The following is an 18,678-nucleotide window of genomic DNA, read 5'->3' as shown; positions in this document are numbered from 1 at the left end:
CGAACCTGCTGTAGTGTCATCGATCAATTAAACTTACTGGATCATTTGTCTTTTCGTTTTTCTCCACGAAGTTGACAAAGGTTCATGTAATCAGTGTCGCATTGCAGGCATTTACATCTGCATGAGAGGCTACCTTCATAGGCAGGTTGCCTAACTGTGAAACAAAAACACCCTCGCGACATAAGTAGTCTTGCTAACTTAAGTACAACTGTGCCATGAGTGAGGACGGGCTTTCCAAAAATTAAGGTTAAGAAATCCACAAATGGAGAAAGAAATTAAAAAGGAATTGAAGAAAGGCAAATCTATTTACTGATGCACACGCATATTTGAGGAAATGGCGCGCAGGGGGGGAAATAGGCTCTACTCTTTTTAGCGAAAAGCGAGAACAACGAGGCAACACGAGCGCTGAATGCCAATTGCTGTTTTAGTGCGAAAGCACTATTTCACGAGCTCCAACAGACTCACCGAGTTTGTGTGAAGCTTGACCTTGAGGGTGACCTTGGCCAAACCATAAATGTATAAAATAAACGCTGCCACGACTGGGATTCGAACCCGTTTCGGCGTAAAAAGATCAGCTTCGCTGGCCACTGCACGAGAGCACCAAAAAAAAAATGAACACCGAGCTATCGCCGCAGCCGATCACGCCTCGCGTTAGTCTGCAACACACCCTAGCGCTGTCCATTGCACATCGTCATCTTCATCACATAAGACTACTACCGAACTAGTATCGTCGGCCAGACGTTCCGACGACCCAGCAAAGCACAGCCATGATCCAACCAGGCTAAACACATGCTTTAGCGCGTCCACTCGGTTTTTCTACATTAAAACCCTACCACATTTTTTTCGCGCTGTTTTCACTCACCGTGATAGATGGCACTGTCATCATTAACTACCTCCCTACTCTGCGGGCACTAATATGCGCAGATGTTCGAAGGAAAACATCAGAATGAACTTAAAGAAACACTGCCAGTGAAAGGGGATTCAAACAACGGATATGTTCGAGGACGAATTGGCCAAGTGACGAGAACTCAGCTGAAGCGTATTCGTGAAGAGTTTGCTTTGCGAGTCTAACTGAATCGCAACTTGCGTAACCAATCCACCTCTGAAGGTCTCCCTCGTAGCGCCGCTTTCTCTATTCTATTTTTTTCTGTTTGCCCATTCGACTGATTTTAGAACTCCTTCCTCTTCGTAGATTAATCAGGAAGAATTGCTATTGGTATGGGAATATGGAGATGAAAAAGAAGGCGCTGGCATCTCAAAGCCCAAGATATTTTACTTCGCTTTTTTCCCGCTTTTATTTTTTTTCCCCTTGGCATTCACCACCGTACCTTGGCCAATCCCCCCGCGTGGGTATGTGCCATTTTTGTATGGTGAAGAAGAAGAAGAAGAAAGCCCAAGATAGAGTCAGTTTTAGATAGCTTTCCAATGTAATAGAAATAATTAATTTTTACTTTAATACAGTTTGTACTACAGAACTGCTCGTTTCTACTTCTGTAGCGATATGTTTTTTGCCTATTTTGCCTACAAAACTCCTGCATAAGTCTTGAAACACAGACCTGCAAGATACGATACCTGCTCAGTAAATAAACTTCTCGGTTCGTACTGCTCGTGAGAATTGCGGCGTCAGTTAAGTAGACGATGACGTTCACACTGAATAAAAGCTTAACCTAAATAATACCGCCGAAGATCAAGTAAAAGAAGTCTATGCATTCTAAATACACCCGGCCCTGTTTAATCAGGTAAACAACAGCAACCTTCATCTCGCCGCCGGTGATTGGAGTGTTACGGCTGACAACATATATTTGGTGCTGTATCCCTGCTTCAGTATTTTATAAGGAAACGCCTCTTTGATTGCACTTGCATTTTTGCGGGAATTCGTTCTGACTCCGACTGAAGAGAAAAGGTAAGGACTTTACTGATTAGTCGCCGTTGCTGCGGCAACAGCATTCCGCTTCTGTTCTTTTTTTTTTTTTAATGCTTCAATCGCATTTCGGACGATCGAAGTGTCCTCGGGCAAACGTTCTTTCCAGCTAACCTCATTTGCGCGTGTCCGGTCGACCGGGCGGCAATCAACGTGCTCAAATTAATGCGGCAAGTTTTCGCGCTCGTCTCAGCGAAACTTCGGCATTTTCGCTCGTGGTGGGCTTTCGTCAGAGTCGCACCCAAGTCCCGATGCGATGCCACCGGTAATCTCTACTTTTTTTCGGGTAAAGGAAGGGAAAATACTTCGCTTGAGGGCATTCGGCTGGAGGCAGTGGTTAACAACTTAGCAACTTTGAACATGCAGTTCATTACTGTAGATACGAGTTGGACCTCCTCACTGTAGATCCAGCTCTACTACGACCACATTGTGCATGTAGGATGCAACATTAGTAAGAAACTAAAATTCCCGCGTTTCTAATCACTGAACAGGCTGATAGCGTCATTTTGTGGCAATAGTGTGATGGCTACAACTTCGGCTTCAATGCAGTGAAACTATGCGAGGATTTCAGCTGTATTTTAGTTGCACACTAGGCCAGTTGATCTCAGCCAGGGCTAGCACACTGGTACACTGTGTCGGCCACTGCCTCAAAACACTCATTAATGCTTATTTTGTCTATCATTTTTTTTTCGTTCACCACTCCTCACCATCGGTCAATGAAACGCGTTTTCAAACAGCAGTGCACTTGTGATTAAAGAGTGTATATCTGGCAGCAAACTCGGTTTACGCCGTCCTGCGGTTAGTTGGCTTACTATAACTAGTCGCGCCTTGTTTTCCTTTGTTCATAAGCTGATGCACCATTAGTGTCAAATGAAGCAGGGAAAGGACGATTGAAACGCGAACAGAACAGCGCAAAAATACGTTCCTCTTAAAAGCAGGTACAGGTAGGGTCAATAAGCCTTCAAGAAACAGTCTTTGCACCTTGGAAGGGAAAGTCTACTGCGCTAGTACTCAGTCTGAGTCAAGAAAAAACTCAATATGCTGTTCATGTTTCACCTGTCGTTCACATTTCAGTTCATGTCGGTAGCAGTACATTTTGAGAAGTGTGATTTAACTGCAGCATTTCATTATTGTTAATATTACTATGCAGGCATGTTCGGGGAGATGAGTCATCTTGTGAATAATTCAGTGCCACCCAATTATTCACGCTTTCTTTATTGCTCTGTTTTGTTTTTGTCAACTTATTTATTTTCAAAGTATACTATCTCCGAGGCCCACCGCTGTGTAAAGCCCACTCTGTCACTAGGCTAAATTAACGGATAAATCAATAAAAGCTACGGCATTGCCTTTTCCACGTCAGCCAATTACGGAATGAAGGTTTGGGCGAGCGTTCTATTCATCACGTCTAGCATACCTGACATTTGTTGCTCAAAACGCAAGGCAACCAGCAAAACCTCACGCGTGAAGCCGCTTAGTGTAGCTCAGTTACTCCTGCACTTTGCTATCTGTAGTCTTTAACCAAGACTTTACCTTAAGATTATCAACAGGATATAACCGAAACCTCCAGTCGATAAGTAAGACCTTGGAATGTTATCTCTGTGCGAGATCGCTTCTATTAAGTGACAGTTTGTATTTGTCTGTGTGGCCTTAGTTGTGTAACTTAGTTTCCATATTTTTGTAAACAAAATTCTTCGTCTTCATCATCTTCATCGTCACCTCTCGCTTCATCACCGCTGGATCACCTCGTTTGGAGAGGTCTGAAACCCTCCGAAGAAAGGGAATGAACCGAATTTAAATTGCATTGAAAAGAACACAGAATTTCTTTTAAGAATTTCTTGCAACTAATTCTTGGTGGACCTCGACTTTTTTTTAAACTTGGGAGACAAACTAAGCTAAAAACACGGAACAACCTGTATTTTTGTTACATATTTAGCTGCAGACATAGTATACCACGTCCACAGCCGTGACATATGCGGTAAAAAGAAATTGACTGCTTGCAGTTCTTAATCAAGGCAGCGTTCATAGAATGGCATTCTTAGAAGTTGCTAACCGTCGGGCTTCATCTAATGCAGACACGTTCTGCTTACATGTAGTTTGGATTAGCGCGCGACCAATTACTTTTATCGTTGTCTTGTAGGATTACACTATATGATCGCAAACACATACGTTACTCTAATGGACCGCGCACTGTCCTTGGCAGCTGCGGTTGACGAGTATGTCTGAAGCTGTCACATCCATTAGCATGGCGCAATGACGTACAATACAGGCGCCTCCGGATTTGGTGGTGCAAGAATCCAAATGGGCTGGCGCTACTCAAGGTAGCGCCTGACTAATGCAGACGGGCCCGCAGTACATGGCATCCAGATATAATTGTTAATAGGTTATCCGGTCATCCAATTTCACTTTACTGTTTCGTCTGCCTGCTGTTACGTCTTCAGACTTCCTTCATAAAAAAAAAAACTATAAGACAACACTGAAGAGCTCCTGTGAACGGATGCCTGCCAAACAGAAGTTAATGTATATAGTTCGCAGAACACGTTTAATACTTTTAGTGCTTTTGGTTGGAAATATGCGAACACAAGAGGATAAATGTTCTGGGCTAGAGCACGTCAATGCCGGCATGAACTGAATTTTTTCGGTTTGTTTAGTGCGAAAACGAACCACTGCCGCAATACGAAAATGGCGGCGGCTGTCTATAGCCTCGGAGAGAGAAAGCCTCTACCCTTCGGTAGTACCATCTACCAGCCATCTGGCCACCACACCTCCCTGCCTAGCAAAATGCTAGCCCACCCACTGGAAACCTTGAGCCCCCTCTCCACCCCGCACTCATTCCGAGGCGCCATTCACCACCCACCCAACTCTACCTCCCAGAAGCGCCACCCGCTAGATGCAAACCGACGGCTAAATGAATTTAAACTCGCAGTGGGGAAGCCAGCTGCCCTTCAGAAGACCGCCTACCAGCTACCCCCCCCCCCACCACCCCCTCTAGGTAGGTTGCTGTCCACCCACCTAGCCCCACCCTCAAACCACCTCCCCACCCCACCTCATCTCCAGAAGCGCCATTCGCCTCTGCTGAACTTTACTATCACGTATGATAAGCTTCGGCTTAGGGCAAAATCATTGAAGTAGTCGTCGAGAGTAAATCCAACTACTTTTACAAAATTGGGGCGTCAGAAATTTGATCATTCGTTATTTTTTTGTTTTCAGCTAACTTACCCCTGTTTTACCGCGCACAACGTACCAACGAAGGATATACGTTCAGTGTATTTTCTTCAATGAGCAGAGAAAGAAAGACGCATTATTTCACGTTACTGGAGTTGTTCGCCTGGTTATACGCCTGACGTGCTTACTCCATAATGAATGATGACAACGCAAACACACTCCCGCGCCCGTCCACATCCACGCTATGCGATCTTCACAGGGTGTAGATGATTCCTGTCCAGGCTAGTGCTTGCAGTTTAGAGAATATCACAGAATCAATTTCACAGCATGGGTGCTGTTTAAGACCTACAGTATGGTAGAGGCGCAATGAAATGAGCTGCGTTATAATTTCCTAAACAGCTGTGTCCCATTCCCGTAACCTGCCGCTTTTGTTCCTCTTTCGAAAAGTTAAGAAGAAACCAGACGCTTCGATCCCACTCGGCACAAGGCAAGAACTTGGACAGTGCCACGGGGACAGGGTTGCCGAATGTTTGTGGCACCTCCGCTTTCCAGTTCTTCCCCGTGAATACCTACAGCGCTTCCTTCCCCAAGCTCTCGATGTTTATCTACACCGGCCCGCTCATGGGCGCGGCGAAGCGCTCTCCACGCTGCCACAAACGGCGGTCGCCTCTACGACGTGCACTGAATATCAGTGACTGAATCCTAAAAAGGCTCAGCACACCAGCCACACAGCGCAGTACGTCAGAGGCAATAAATGTGCGGTTGACTCAGTCAAGCAACACGTGCGGCGGCGAAAGCGTGCGTTGTCGTTGAACGCGTTTCCTCTCTCCAGTGACCTAACGAGCCGGGAATCCGCGCAGTGCTCCTAACCCTGCCCCCTATTTCCTGCGGCTCAGTGCAGCAACGACCTTTGTAGCGGAGGTGCAGCAGAGCGGGCTCGTACGTCGCCGGCGGCCCGAGCCGTCAGCAGCCGCGAGCGAGACAAAGGAACGGAGCGCCACGAAGAAAATAAAATAAAAAGTAAGAAGAAACAAAGAGTGCCGTCAAGCAGAGAACAACACCTATAGCTGTCGCGCACTCGGCGGCAGAAGCGGTTGCTGCGCCTGGCGTGAACTGGCGGCCATGCATTACGAATGAACTCGCGGGGGGCCCCTAGCGCGAGCACCGGCCCCACCCGGATCTCCGGAGCCTCGAGCGGAAGGCAAGAAATAAACAGAAAGAAAAAAGCGATCGAAACATTCCGTGACCCCCTTCCCGACAATCGGTTTCTGAGGAAACAGCTCCGCTGGTTTCCTCGCTTTAGATGCCGGCCACATCGAGCCGACCCGATTGAAGTGGTGGGGAGAGCGACTTAAAGCGAACACTCGGCGTGTTCACTCTCCTCTGATGGGCCTCTTGGCGCTCTCGATAAAACTCCATTCCGAGACTGTCTCAGCTTCGAAGCAATGCGCCCCGGCCATAACGCCCATGCTTCTGGACGATAACTGTGACGACTGTAGCTGCAATCGCATCAGTGTGGAATCGTCGGACGTTTAAGACCTATAAATGTGGCTATCAGATTCAACGTCGCTCTGTCTAACAAGTCTTTTATTGTGTTTCACCTTTTTCTGTCGTAACATGGCAGGGAAAATTTGTCTTGCCTTTTTGGCTATTTTGAAGCGTTTTTCTTTTTCTTAAGGTAATTCCTGGCCGTCAATAGCCCAAGTGGGGCTACAAGAAGTACTGCTTTTGAAATGAACACTTTGGAGTCAATTGTTCCAGCTATCCCTAACCAGCGAAAGTGTGGAGCTACAGAAAGACAGGCCTAAGCAGCAAACCATGATACTCCATTATCTCTCAGATCGAAGGCCTAACCGTTATCTTCCCTCACACATTTCGCAAGCAGTCTACAATAATTTCGCTAAGCAACAACTACGCCGGCGGTCGAGTTCAGTCTTGTTACCGCCACATGAGCAGCACACTAGAACGAACTGCAAACAGGGGTCAAAAAGGCGGCGGAGAAGAACACGAAATCGATCAGAAATGGTAGTATACACGCGCATTTACGATTGGTTAACTAGTTACCATAACAGTCAATTTGGGCTCAGAGGATTCGAGCGCCGCGATGGCTCAGTTGTTTTGGGATTGGGCTGCTGGGCCGGTGATCACCGAATCCAATTTGGTTTGGTGTATTGGTTTATTGTTGTTTAACATCCCAAAGCAACTGAGGCTATGAGAGACGCCGTAGTGAAGGGCTCCCGAAATTTCGACCACCTGAGGTTCTTTAACGTGCACGGACATCGCACAGTACACGGGCCTCTAGAATTTCGCCTTCATCGAAATTCAACCGCCGCGGCCGGGATCGAACCCGCGTCTTCCGGGACAGCAGCCGAGCGCCGTAACCACTGAGCCACCGCGGCGGGTCGAATCCAATTTCGGCAGTGGCGGAAGCATTTCGATGGAGAAGAAATGCTAAGCGTCCTTGTACTGTGCGACATCAGGTGGTCAAAAATAATTCGATGTCGAGCAGAATAGCGCTCCTCATTGCCCAGATTAAATTTCGGGGTCATTAAAACTCAAGAGGCCACCATGCTCAATTTGGCATAATTGGTTTAAATTTTATTAGGTGACCAAATTGCAGATGATTATCTTCGTATTTCAAATTCACAATGGCTGCAAAATTTTCACATAATAAATACTCCCGCGCAGTTTCACCAGAAGGGAAGTAGGCACAGACAAATCGTAAAGCTATGAAGTTCCTTTCCCGCATGACAGAAATCATGCCGCATTTCCGTGGCGGCCTATTTCTTCTCGGAGAAACTGACTACCGTGTTCGTGGCTAAGGTTCGGCAGGCGCATTAAATGAGAATCGCCAGAGTTTATGCGGGGTCTTGGCAGAGTATTTAAAGCATTCGCTTAGCAACAATATTTGTTTTGAGAACAAAGTATGACACGTTTGGCGCATTACGTACTGAGTCGCTACTCCGCCACTACACCCCAACTACAAGTACTCCTGCCCAATCTTTTTTTTTTTTTTGTTCAATTCTGACCCTTCGTTTCTCAGCTGCTGTTCTTCCTATATAAATTTATGCCAGGATCTTTTCTCCTGTCCTGTCACCTTGGGAAGTTTACAAAAAGGGCGTTTCTATTGGCTATCCTGTATTGGGGAGGAGGGATGAGGGGATTGGAAAGGGAAAGGCAGAAGGGGCGAAGAGAACAGTCACAGTTTGTCACTCAAGCCAGTCGCTCTCAGTAATGACCTTGTATGCTTTAAGGGCAGTCGACTGCTGTGGCCACTGTCTGAGGTTTTTCTGTTAATTAAAGCGCGAGCATCGAGGCGGTCTAGTGCACAACGTGCGTATGTTTTTCGGTCGCAAAAGTGCTCTCGGCCACCCTAATAATTCATGTGGAGGTACTTGGGTGATGAATTATACTGCATCCCTTCGGAGCGCAGTTGCGCTGAGCCGCGATAGCTCAATGTAGCGCGTCCAGTACTTACAGTGCAGTGTGTGCTGCTGGTGTGAGCAGGCTAGAAAGCAGAGCACGAATGACATTGATCAAAGACGTGAGCATTGCAATTACTTGCAGATATTTTCCACGGTCCAGATCGTGGCTTTTGACTGCAGCAGTCGTAGGCGTTGAACGTGGCGAGAGCGGCGACGTCCCTGACCCAGTGGGCGTACAAGGCTTCGGTAGTGGTGACCAGGTAATATCTGAGGCCGTAGGTGCGCCATCACCGGGCTCCCTTGTTTTAGTGTGGTGCTGAAGGAGGCGGACACGCTGCAGTGGCGTTTGGGGCCTTCAGAGGGGGTCTCCAAAGGAAGAGCTAACAGCGACCTACCACGGCTGGCAAGTGGCAAAGTGGAGACAGGGAAATCCCCCGCTCGTCTTGTACACTATAAACAGAAAGGGGTAAAAATGAATAAGCTTTCCTCCGGCGCACTCCATTTATAAATGCGAGTGTGCTGCAGGAAAGCTTCCTTTTTACTCCCATATATGCTCATTTGTGTTTAGAGTGTATGGTATATGTGATAGTGCATGGCAGCTCACAACGAAGTTCCTGTGCTATCGCTTTGACACAGCTAATGAAAATTACGTTCCCGTAAAGATTTTCTCCATCTGCCTATCCGTCAACGTATCTATCAGTCTATCTATCCATCAATCTATCAATATATGTACCTATTGAAGGAACGAAAGCGCGACTTTAGAAAGGACATGAGAAAAGAGGCACACGGGACGAGTCTGTCTGGCTAACCCGGCTTGCGAGAGACCTGATCTAACTCTTCGCTTCCGCAAGCTTGTAATAGAAATGCTGTCGGTCCTATTAAAATATGGTTTCTTAGATACGTGTAGCGGGGATAGCATGTTGACTGTTAACTCCGCGAAAACGGTAACTCTTTGCCGCAAAGCTAAAAAAAAAAAAAATAAAGGGGGAAACAAACGAGGCTGTGATGTCGGCCAGTGTTTCGCGCCTACTGCACAGCAGCCAAGTCATTAGTACATGCGCGCTCTAATGCCCATCCATCACATCGCCCTGATTCATAGTTTGCGTGCTGGGCGCCGGAAATGGCTCGTCTTTCAGAGAACCATCCATTTACTTTCGCTCTTGCTCAAATGGAGGAATAATGTTCTTGCAAAACGAATCATGAAAATAAAACCGGCTCAGCCCCTTTCTCTTGTATATTGATTCTGAACTCCGGAATGAAGCACATAGCTTAATGCGTGATTGCTTTTCGTTCTCTAATTTTTTCTTTTTGCTTCCTAGTCGCCAGTCGTTACTAGAAATAGCTAACCTGCTTTCGCAATGAAGTGCTCATTTGTCGCAAAGAGTGCGGAACTTCGCGTTTGATGTGGTGCGTACTGCTGTACTTTTATGCGGCTGACGCGTGCAGCCTAAGTGAAATGACTCGTTGCAGAGCAAACATTGAAATGGGCGGTGCAGAAGTCTCCCAAAACTGCTACCCAACGCTTGCATCAGTGTTAAGTGGTACAGTCACTACGCAATGGTGCCGACCGGTAATTGCTTTCAATTAACTGAAATGCACGCTCAATTTGTGGTGATGTGACCCCCTCACCTACTGCTGTAATGTTGCCGTCCTCTGCGGGCTCCTCATGAGCAAAGGTCTAGCCACTTATACACTGCGGCCTTTCTCAGATCCAACGTTTCCCGAACTGTTGCCTCATGGTTTCAAGGGCCACTAAACCACTCGACAGCGGCTTCTCAACTCCAAGCCAACAAACAGCCTTAGGAAATGGTTTGTCCTTTACATGTGATCTACTTGTGCTCCTATCCCTCTTTACCGACTCATCATTTTGTTTTTCATTCCGCTGTTCTCTGAGTGCAGGATAGCCAATCAAACAACCTCTACTGTCTAGTGTCGTTAACATCTCTGCTTTCTGTCTCCAGAGAGCATAAGCGCTGGACGCATTCTCATCTTTGTTTCTCTTTGGTTCTAAGCGCTACTAAGAACTCTTCTTCTGAAGCCTATCGGCGCTGCCAGATCGATTCCAGACATCGAAGATCCTTCTGCGGCCCTTCGCAACAGTGAGCCTTTCGCCAAGACATACCATGCACTCAGAAGGAGCCGGCAGGGAACAGGGGGCCCGTTACGATGTCGCATCAACAAATTTCTTCTTCTGATGTTGCCTCCATCTTCATTGTATCTTTCTTCGTCATGGAGCGTGTGCACATTTGTGCTTGTTGTCACTTTATCGACCTTCACCCCGACTGCCTTGTCACGGCTCTTGAGCTGCTCCGCGGCTGTATTCTTTAACTGCATGCGATACCCACCGCGCCGGTCTTGCATCGCCGCCTTGCACACCCGTTTCACTACCTCTTCGGTTTCGCTCGTTCTCTCCTTTGGTCCTTGCTTCGTTATTTCTTCGTCTCGTCTTCGTACTCCACATCCCACTCTTCCTTCCCCTTGACTCCCACCACAAATTACAAGTTCGTGCCTTCCTAAAACAGGGCCCCGAGGGCGATCGAACGTTCCTTAAGCTTCGATCGCCTCTCTTCCTCCTTCCTCTCTTTCACCATCCCCGCGTTCTCGCTCACTCCGCTAGGAAAGACGGAGGTGAAGCGTAGTAACAAACCAACTACGGCCGGCTCAGAACCACTGCTTTGTCGCGTACGACCATTCCAACAAGGCGCCTTTCCTAACAGCCCTTTCGCTTCTCCCTTTCTACCTCGATCCCCTCCTGTTTCGCCGGCGCCCGTCGCTTCGTGGCGAACCACTTTCTCCCGCCTGGTTAGCACTCACCAGGGAAGGAAGGGATTGTGCGCGAGAGAAGGAACAGAGGGAGGCTTACCGGCGTTCCAGCGTGCTTCCTGCCGGCGGTCGATACTTCATTCCCAGGCGGCAGCGCTGTGCTGTGCAGCTTGCTGACGTAGCTGCCGCCCTTCTAGTACTTCGTTAATCGGCCACTGTTGTCCGCCTCCGGCGAGGTGCCCGTGCTGAAAGAGACTGCGGCGTGTTCGCTTTGTGAGCACTATACAAGCGAAGAGCTAAAGTAGTGGAAACATGTGTTTCCTCTATATGATCCCTGGAAGCTGGTGACGTTTCGAAACCGGCTGGAAACGTGACAGACATTTTACGTCTAGCAACCGAGGCAGTTTACCAAGAAGCCCATTTAGTTTGTAGCTCTGCAAGCAGAAGTTTCACCGATCTTCTAGAAGCTGACTTGCAATCTTTCTTACCGTCACTGTTTACATTTTATCGCCAACCACAGGGGGCTGCAATCTCGTGCCTCGACATTAGAATTTAGCGCATAGCCGCTCCCGACTGTGGTGATATGTTGTAGATCTTCTAGAGGACGTGGGAAGAAAAATTTTAGTGAGAGGAAAAACTTTCAAGCATTTTTAGCGCAATATGATTCCTTGTTACTTGATTTTGAAATTTAAACAAGAAATTTTAAAGGTTTAATGCAAGCAAAGAAAGCCAAAGGTTGGCAGACAGAATGAAACGACATAATCAGTTTTTAGTTTACCGCCAGCCCGCTATTCGTTTGGATGTAGTCATCCCTTCTGCACCCTAGTAAATGTTGAGGAAAAAGAATCAAGATCAGCTGCTCTCTTCTCTTCTACGCTTATGACAGCATAACTTGCACCTGTTGCACAATCCGAAAAGAAAAGGCAAAAAAAGGGCAACCTGAAGATGCTCACGACCAAATAAGCTCCTTGAGCTACCAACTGGCCATTACAAGTCTTCAGCCTGAGCTTCCTTACGTCAAATGAAGAGCCAGTCAAAGATTAACACAGCCACAACCACCGGAATGCGCATCAAACAGGTAGAACGAATTTCTGGCGCTGCCGTAGTAAGAACGTCAAAAGATAAATACGCAGAACGAGCAATTCATTCCAAGCATTCTGCTTCTGAGGCGCTAATTGCTGTATTGGTGTTATAACAGTAGAGTCTGAGATCATCATTAGCTCATGAAACAGCGACTTATGCGTGTTAATGCGAACATTGAAAAGAACGTTATTGCGTTGTTGTATGCTCTCATAAAAATGGGACGTGTATTTCTGGCACGCAGTTTAAGACACAAAAATCCCAATGCAGTTTTAAACAGACATTCGAGTTTTCTTTTTCTGAGACCAGTAAGATAAACATGCGTGTGTGACGTTGAACTCCTAGAAATCCCTGAAGCCGTCCTTCAGAAGTCACTCATTTCAATGTTCCTGCATGTGGTGTTCTAGCTAAGCTGCCGTCTGTAACCTGTGATTCCTGCGTAATATATTTTCACCACCCTCGTAAAGTGTTGGGCAAAAATAAAATCGCAAACTGGTGACAATTCAGCCGATGCATCAATTAAACTGTGTTGCCCCTGCCAATAACATTTGCCTTTTGTTGAATATCGTCGCTAATTGAAACACTTCTTCCCTTCTTCCACTGTTTTGATACCTCCTTGGCCTCGTAGGAGATGAAATTGAAATAAGCAATAAAATAAAATAACAGCCGAAAAGTTATGTTGAGGCGATTTTTTTCCCTCATGTTGGAAGCTTTTTCAAGCCCAGTTGATTTTCTTGCCTCAATTCTTTTCTACTCTTTATTTTCACTCCCTTTTCCTCTTACAGTTGCATTCTCAGACTTTCTTTCATGAACATTAAGTTATTAACCAATATCGCAGTTCAGCAGCGTCTTTCAACGAGAGATAATAACTTCTCACTCTCATTACTTATCCCCCTGCAGTGAAACTGAAATATAATGAACTGACGAAAGCTGTCGCCCTTCTTTCTGCATCGTCCCGTTTCGCTGGCTACTTTTTCTCATATTATAAAGCGGTGCACTCAGACAACAAAACAAGAAGACAGCGCCCTTCTTGAATTCAGCACGCGGCAGCCGACTGATTTCAGCGCCATTTATTGACGGAGTGGCCGAACTGCAGAGCTGGTCAATACTGCGGCAACACAGCTCCTCCGGGACAACAGATGAGGCGGGACGTGAAGGGCTCCTCGAACGGGACAACAGATGAGGCGGGACGTGAAGGGCTCCTCGAACGGACTGCTGGATTTCTCGGTATTCGAGGAATCTGCGCGCACAATGCGCTGCCTGGTAGTGTCCCTTAACGACAGCTCAGATGGGCGGACAGGCGACACTAATTGGCTTATCAGACTTCGACACCACTCGCACGTGTTGTGCCGCCCAAGCAATGAGGCTAAACAATGCATTTAATATATTGAGAATAACTGCTGTAGAAGAACACCAGTGAGCGGATTTACTGCGGTGTAATAACATTTAACAGTGGTTGGGGTAATTCAGCACTCTGTTGGGCTTGTCCGTTATTTTCGTGCCTGCAAGCAACAGCGCGCAAAGGAGGACGGGGCACAAGAACCTGACCTGTCGTCCTACTTGTTCTTGAGGCCCGTCTCTCTTTGTGCACTGGTTCCTGTAGCATGGGTTAGTGCCTCATTTGCATGCAATCTTAAAGCACTAATTTGAAAGTAGATACTGATCAGCGTCCACATGGACGCAGCCATTCGGCTACAAAAAGAAAATATGCTGCTTTCTCGGAAGATTTGCAGTTGAATGAAAATTCGCCTGAGAATGGAGATCGGACCCCGGACGTCGCTCCGTCAGCTACGCTGTCCAGGACGGCTGTAGGAAATGGTAGTGCGAGGCCTAACTGAGCACCAGTTCGAAGCGGGAAAGGTGTTAATTCATTACTCAGTTAAATTAACTACTCAGTTCAAGAGATACAGTCGAGCCCACTTATAACGGCCAAAGATATAACGAACGCTCGCTTATTACGAACGACGGCGGTGCTGCCATCAAAATATGCATTAGGCAGTGACTCGGTTATAACGAACGAAGAGGGGCCGTTAGCGCAGAGTTTCATGAGCGCCTCCGAAACTCTGTGACACCCACCCTTTGAAAGAATGTGGGGACGTAAAAATGGAATGGGAAAGGCGAGACACGGCCGAATAAATGGCACAGTTTTTTCAAATGATGGCGTCAAAAACGATTGCCTTGAAAGGCGACATCTGCGCTGGTGGAAGGCATTGCAAACTTTCCCGTTAATATTCTTCTATGCACGAGTATAAACACTTGCGACCGGCGGCTGTCCTTAGTCGCCGGCAAGTCTAGCAAACGGTGAAACTTTGGGAGGTTCGCTTTCGTAAGCTACAGGCCGAGCACAAAGACTTGCCAGATGTGCCACACTTCGTTCTTATTCAAGGAGTGTGCAACTAGGGATCAGTTTCATAGGGACGATGCAAGATTTTCTCGTCGAGTGGCTTGTTGAGTTCAACCACGACATAGCGAAAAAACAGGAGCTTCTGCTCGTGCTTGACAACTTTGCGACACACCACATGTTGCCTTCTCCGACTCTGGTGACAAAGCTGTTCTCGCCACCGAACGAAAAGTATATGAGATTCAGCCACCGAACATGGGCGTCAATCATGAGCTCAAGACGTCCTTGCGTCACCTCTACATACGGCGAATGCTGATAGCAATTGACACAGCAGGTGGCGACGTTCCGTTTCGGAGATCTTTGTTCGCCGCTGTGGAAATGATTAAGGCGTAGGGGTGGGCCTCACGGTAGAATACATCAAATTGCTCCCGTAAAGCATGTTTAATGGACCAAAAAACGGCTGTAGACGCTGTTAAACAGCCGCGTGATTAGATACATGTGGATTTATAACTACACGGATGGCCCAACAAATTTCGCCTGGAGTGGCTTCGTGTGGTGCAGATCATGACGCCGACATTGCAAAGTGGTACGCTGCCAAAGCCATTGTACGCGAAGTGCGAGCACTCCACGACTTCCAAGAATCTGATGAGAAGGCCGACCTGCCACCGGTTGCCGTGAACGCTTTAACCACAACAATCTAAATCGTGTTCTTAAAGCAGCTTGTTACTTGGCCTCCGCACGAATCATAGGTATGACCTCTCTATAGAGCATGGAAAACGCCGTGGTATGGTCTCCATTTAAGAAGCCGAAGAGCGTAACGAACTCTTCTAAGAGATGAACGCCAGTTTCATCGGACTTCGTATTTCTGGCTGTAAAGTTAAATATCCACTTACTACGAATCACGGATACAACGAACGCAATCCGCGCGGCCGCCAGGTTCGTTATAAGCCGACTCGATTGTAGTTCCCTTTTGTGCCTATATAGAGACCTCAGCTCTCATTTACTATAGTAGTTGGGACATAGAAAGACACTGCATGTTCTTATAAGCGCTCTCTTTATATGCTTTTATGTGCTATGGCAACACCTTTATGCGTTGCTGGAATGTATGGAAAAAAAGGCCGGTGTTATTTTTCTGTTTCTATAAAACGCTTGTTCATCATCTCAAAGCAGCGGTATACTTCGTCGTGGAGGGTGCTCTGAGGTAGACTCACGCGGTCGCACAGTCAGTGCAAGCAGTATTGTAATTATGGTGTGCTCTGAATAGCCTATCATGAAATGAAGCGTCGAATGTCGACCTAGAGTGAGATCCGTCCTTTATTTTCCAATCGTACTTCTAGACCGAGTTTTCCTAGGCCATTTCACAGCCTCAGCATGCCGCAAGAAGGACGATAATGATGAACAAATACTGCAGACATTGTTCCCTTCTAAACGGGCAAATGGGCGGGATGTCAGTAGGGGGGGTGGCTCATTTATTAAAAGCTGAAAACGTAGGGGTGGGTGATAAAAGTTAACAGTAGATGATGGCTAAAACGTTTCAATATAGGAAGGGAGGTGGGTTAGGCGCATAGAAAATATATCTGCATTATTTCGTTCTCACGCACGAACTCACATGGAGAGTTCGCCCTTTCTGCCTTAGCACCTTTCACTCCTTTCATGCATTCTCTTCAGGGGCGGTTCAGCTGCACACTCAGTGAGACATTTACCGCGCCTTCGTCATAACCAACAACGCGCATAAACAAAGCTACCACTTTGTGCTATACGTTTCCTTCTGTCCTCTTCTGTTTGACGCATGCCTTTATTATAAGTGAACTTTGAGCCAATAAAGCACTTGTCTTCGTCGCTAAAGTTGCTTTTACATTGCTTCCGACTGCTTCCTCGTGTCGATGTTAATATATATTCACATAAATGAGCTCTTAAAAACGAACCATGGTTATAAAAAAAATGCTGTTACCTGCGCAAAACGTCTGGCCGCTAAATAAATTTAGATGTCTAACTTCGGTGAAAACGGCAGTAAATAGAAGCGATAACAGGAAGTCTTTCAAATCCATGGGTCGAGGCGGTTTAATGCATTCAGTGAAATTCGTGGCAGGCTGAGCCCGCACGTGCTGGCTGACGGTCAATGCAGGAAGTCTTAGCGTCTCCAGTGAGCCAAGTGGAATAACAGTCTTGACAGCTGAGACATCGTACGTAGGAATCTGATGTTTTCAAAGACATGCCACTCGCCTCATTACTCAACAACGACTGTGACAAGGACGACCGGATTAGAGGAGAAGGAGCGGGGCGCCCGCATGCTCTGCTAAGCATGTCCCACGTGTTGTGTCTGCAGCACGTGGAGCTCAGTGCCGTCAACAAGGACTGAAGTTCCCAGTGGACGTTGGTAACGCGTCGTCAAGTGCGCACTTGAACCTCGGAATACTCTATACAGGAGCGTGTTTGCGACAGCTAGGAATTTATCGAGGAGCTTGAGATTCAACCAAATCATCTCTTGAAGAAGGATGCCTTCGGAGAGCCTACTCCTTTTTGGCTCTGCACGAAGGTTCCTAAGTTGTACCACATCGAAGATTCAACACCTTTCCGGAAGCTTCTTCAGGCTTACTGCGCTCATTTCATGCTCGGCTTCGCGGTATCAGAGCTTATCACGACGCGGCTATACAAGGTGGACATTTAACAAAAAGGCGCCTCATTGTCGCGGTTTAGAAGCTGCGAGAAAGCGTCAACGGCGAAGAAAGTTTGGTGTAGTTTGTGGGAGCGCCAAAAGTCGCTCAATTTTGTCCTGCATTCACAATATATCTGTGGGATGCGCCTCCACTTTATCAGCTTGCTGACGGACACGATAGTACGGCTCATATTTTAAAATTAGTCCAAAATTCTCAAAACAGTATTTTTGACCACCCAGTTCACTTTGCTGTTTATTATGCCACTGTTGCTGGTGTTCCTTTTGTAAATTTGCATATGTTTTTAGGGTTACAGCACTGCATTTTGCATGTATTCCCACGAATCTTCAAGCTGTCTACGACCGTTTGCCGCTTCAGCGACTGCAGCAACACTGGAAAATAAACTGATTTCAAATTCTGACCCTGCATTGGGCTCCATAGCCTCACTGAGAAAAATAAGGGCCCAGGTCGGCTGGTCTCGCTTCCGCTCTGAGGACTGCAAGTGAATAAATCCGGTCCCTATTTTTTAATAAAGAGTTCACTTGCATGTGAGCAGAGAGAGAGAATAAACATTTATTTGCAATAAGGATACCACAGCGGAACGTGGGTGGGGTCCCCAGTCCAAGACACCAGTGGCTTCCACCGACGCTATATAAGGGACGATTGGAAACAAGAAGCTGACGGCTTTTGTGCTTCACTTGTCTAGGAAGAAAGAAATTAAGACTTGCCATGGTCTCATGTCTACAGCCTTTGTTGCAATGCCAGAAAACTGTGAGTTGAACCAATCTTAACATAACTAGGGTTTTAAAGAAACGTTAAATGCTGTCAGATATCTTTCATCACATCTAATGCGTGGCATGAACGTGCAGAGTTGTGTGGAGATTGTATCGCAACATCGTTTAGCGCTCTTAGTCTCAGTGCACAGTCCTGAGCTACTCCTTGCGAGACAAGCCTTTAGGGTGTAGAATCGTGTTTGTGCTTACGTGAACACGTGCCATTTATTCAAAAAGTGATCGATTGAACAGAACATTTGTCATTACATTCCGTGGAACTCCCTACCTTCAAAGACACGAAGGTGCGATTTGTCAGCTTCCCCGAATAATATATGGCATCCCTCTCATGCGTCTGCACTGCAGCATATTTGCCTTAGTATCGTGTACCTAACCTTTCAAAAAAGTTTCCGTTGTGTGTACTTCTCCGAACGGCGCATCGTCGAGCTAAACTCTCCTTTTGTGTTTCCTGTTGCCTTATACATCTGCAGGGCTCACAAACTCCCTGCGGCACTCAGGGCTCGTAACAACCCTCTTCTTAATTATTCTCCGAGTCACAAAA

The 18,678-nt window shown here is 46.8% G+C and overlaps 1 protein-coding gene across 2 annotated transcripts in view; it reads left to right on the top strand.

Annotated features, from left to right (window-relative positions):
* LOC149341684 (uncharacterized) overlaps nt 1-18,678 on the top strand; it is a 168,930-nt gene that overhangs the window by 24,341 nt on the left and 125,911 nt on the right. The window contains exon 1 of one of the 2 annotated variants that reach the window (XM_089543854.1): nt 8,662-8,768. The exons of the other annotated variant lie outside the window; for it this stretch is intronic. The gene's annotated coding sequence lies outside the window, so the exon portion shown is untranslated. Of the gene's footprint in view, nt 1-8,661; nt 8,769-18,678 lie in introns of those variants that run through there. 2 annotated transcript variants of the gene reach the window in all.

This window comes from Amblyomma mixtum, chromosome 5 (assembly GCF_055824585.1).
Source record: "Amblyomma mixtum isolate Tamu chromosome 5, ASM5582458v1, whole genome shotgun sequence".
Taxonomy (NCBI): domain Eukaryota; kingdom Metazoa; phylum Arthropoda; class Arachnida; order Ixodida; family Ixodidae; genus Amblyomma; species Amblyomma mixtum.
Note: the sequence above shows the minus strand (reverse complement) of the source record. Positions and strands in the feature narration are given on the sequence as shown.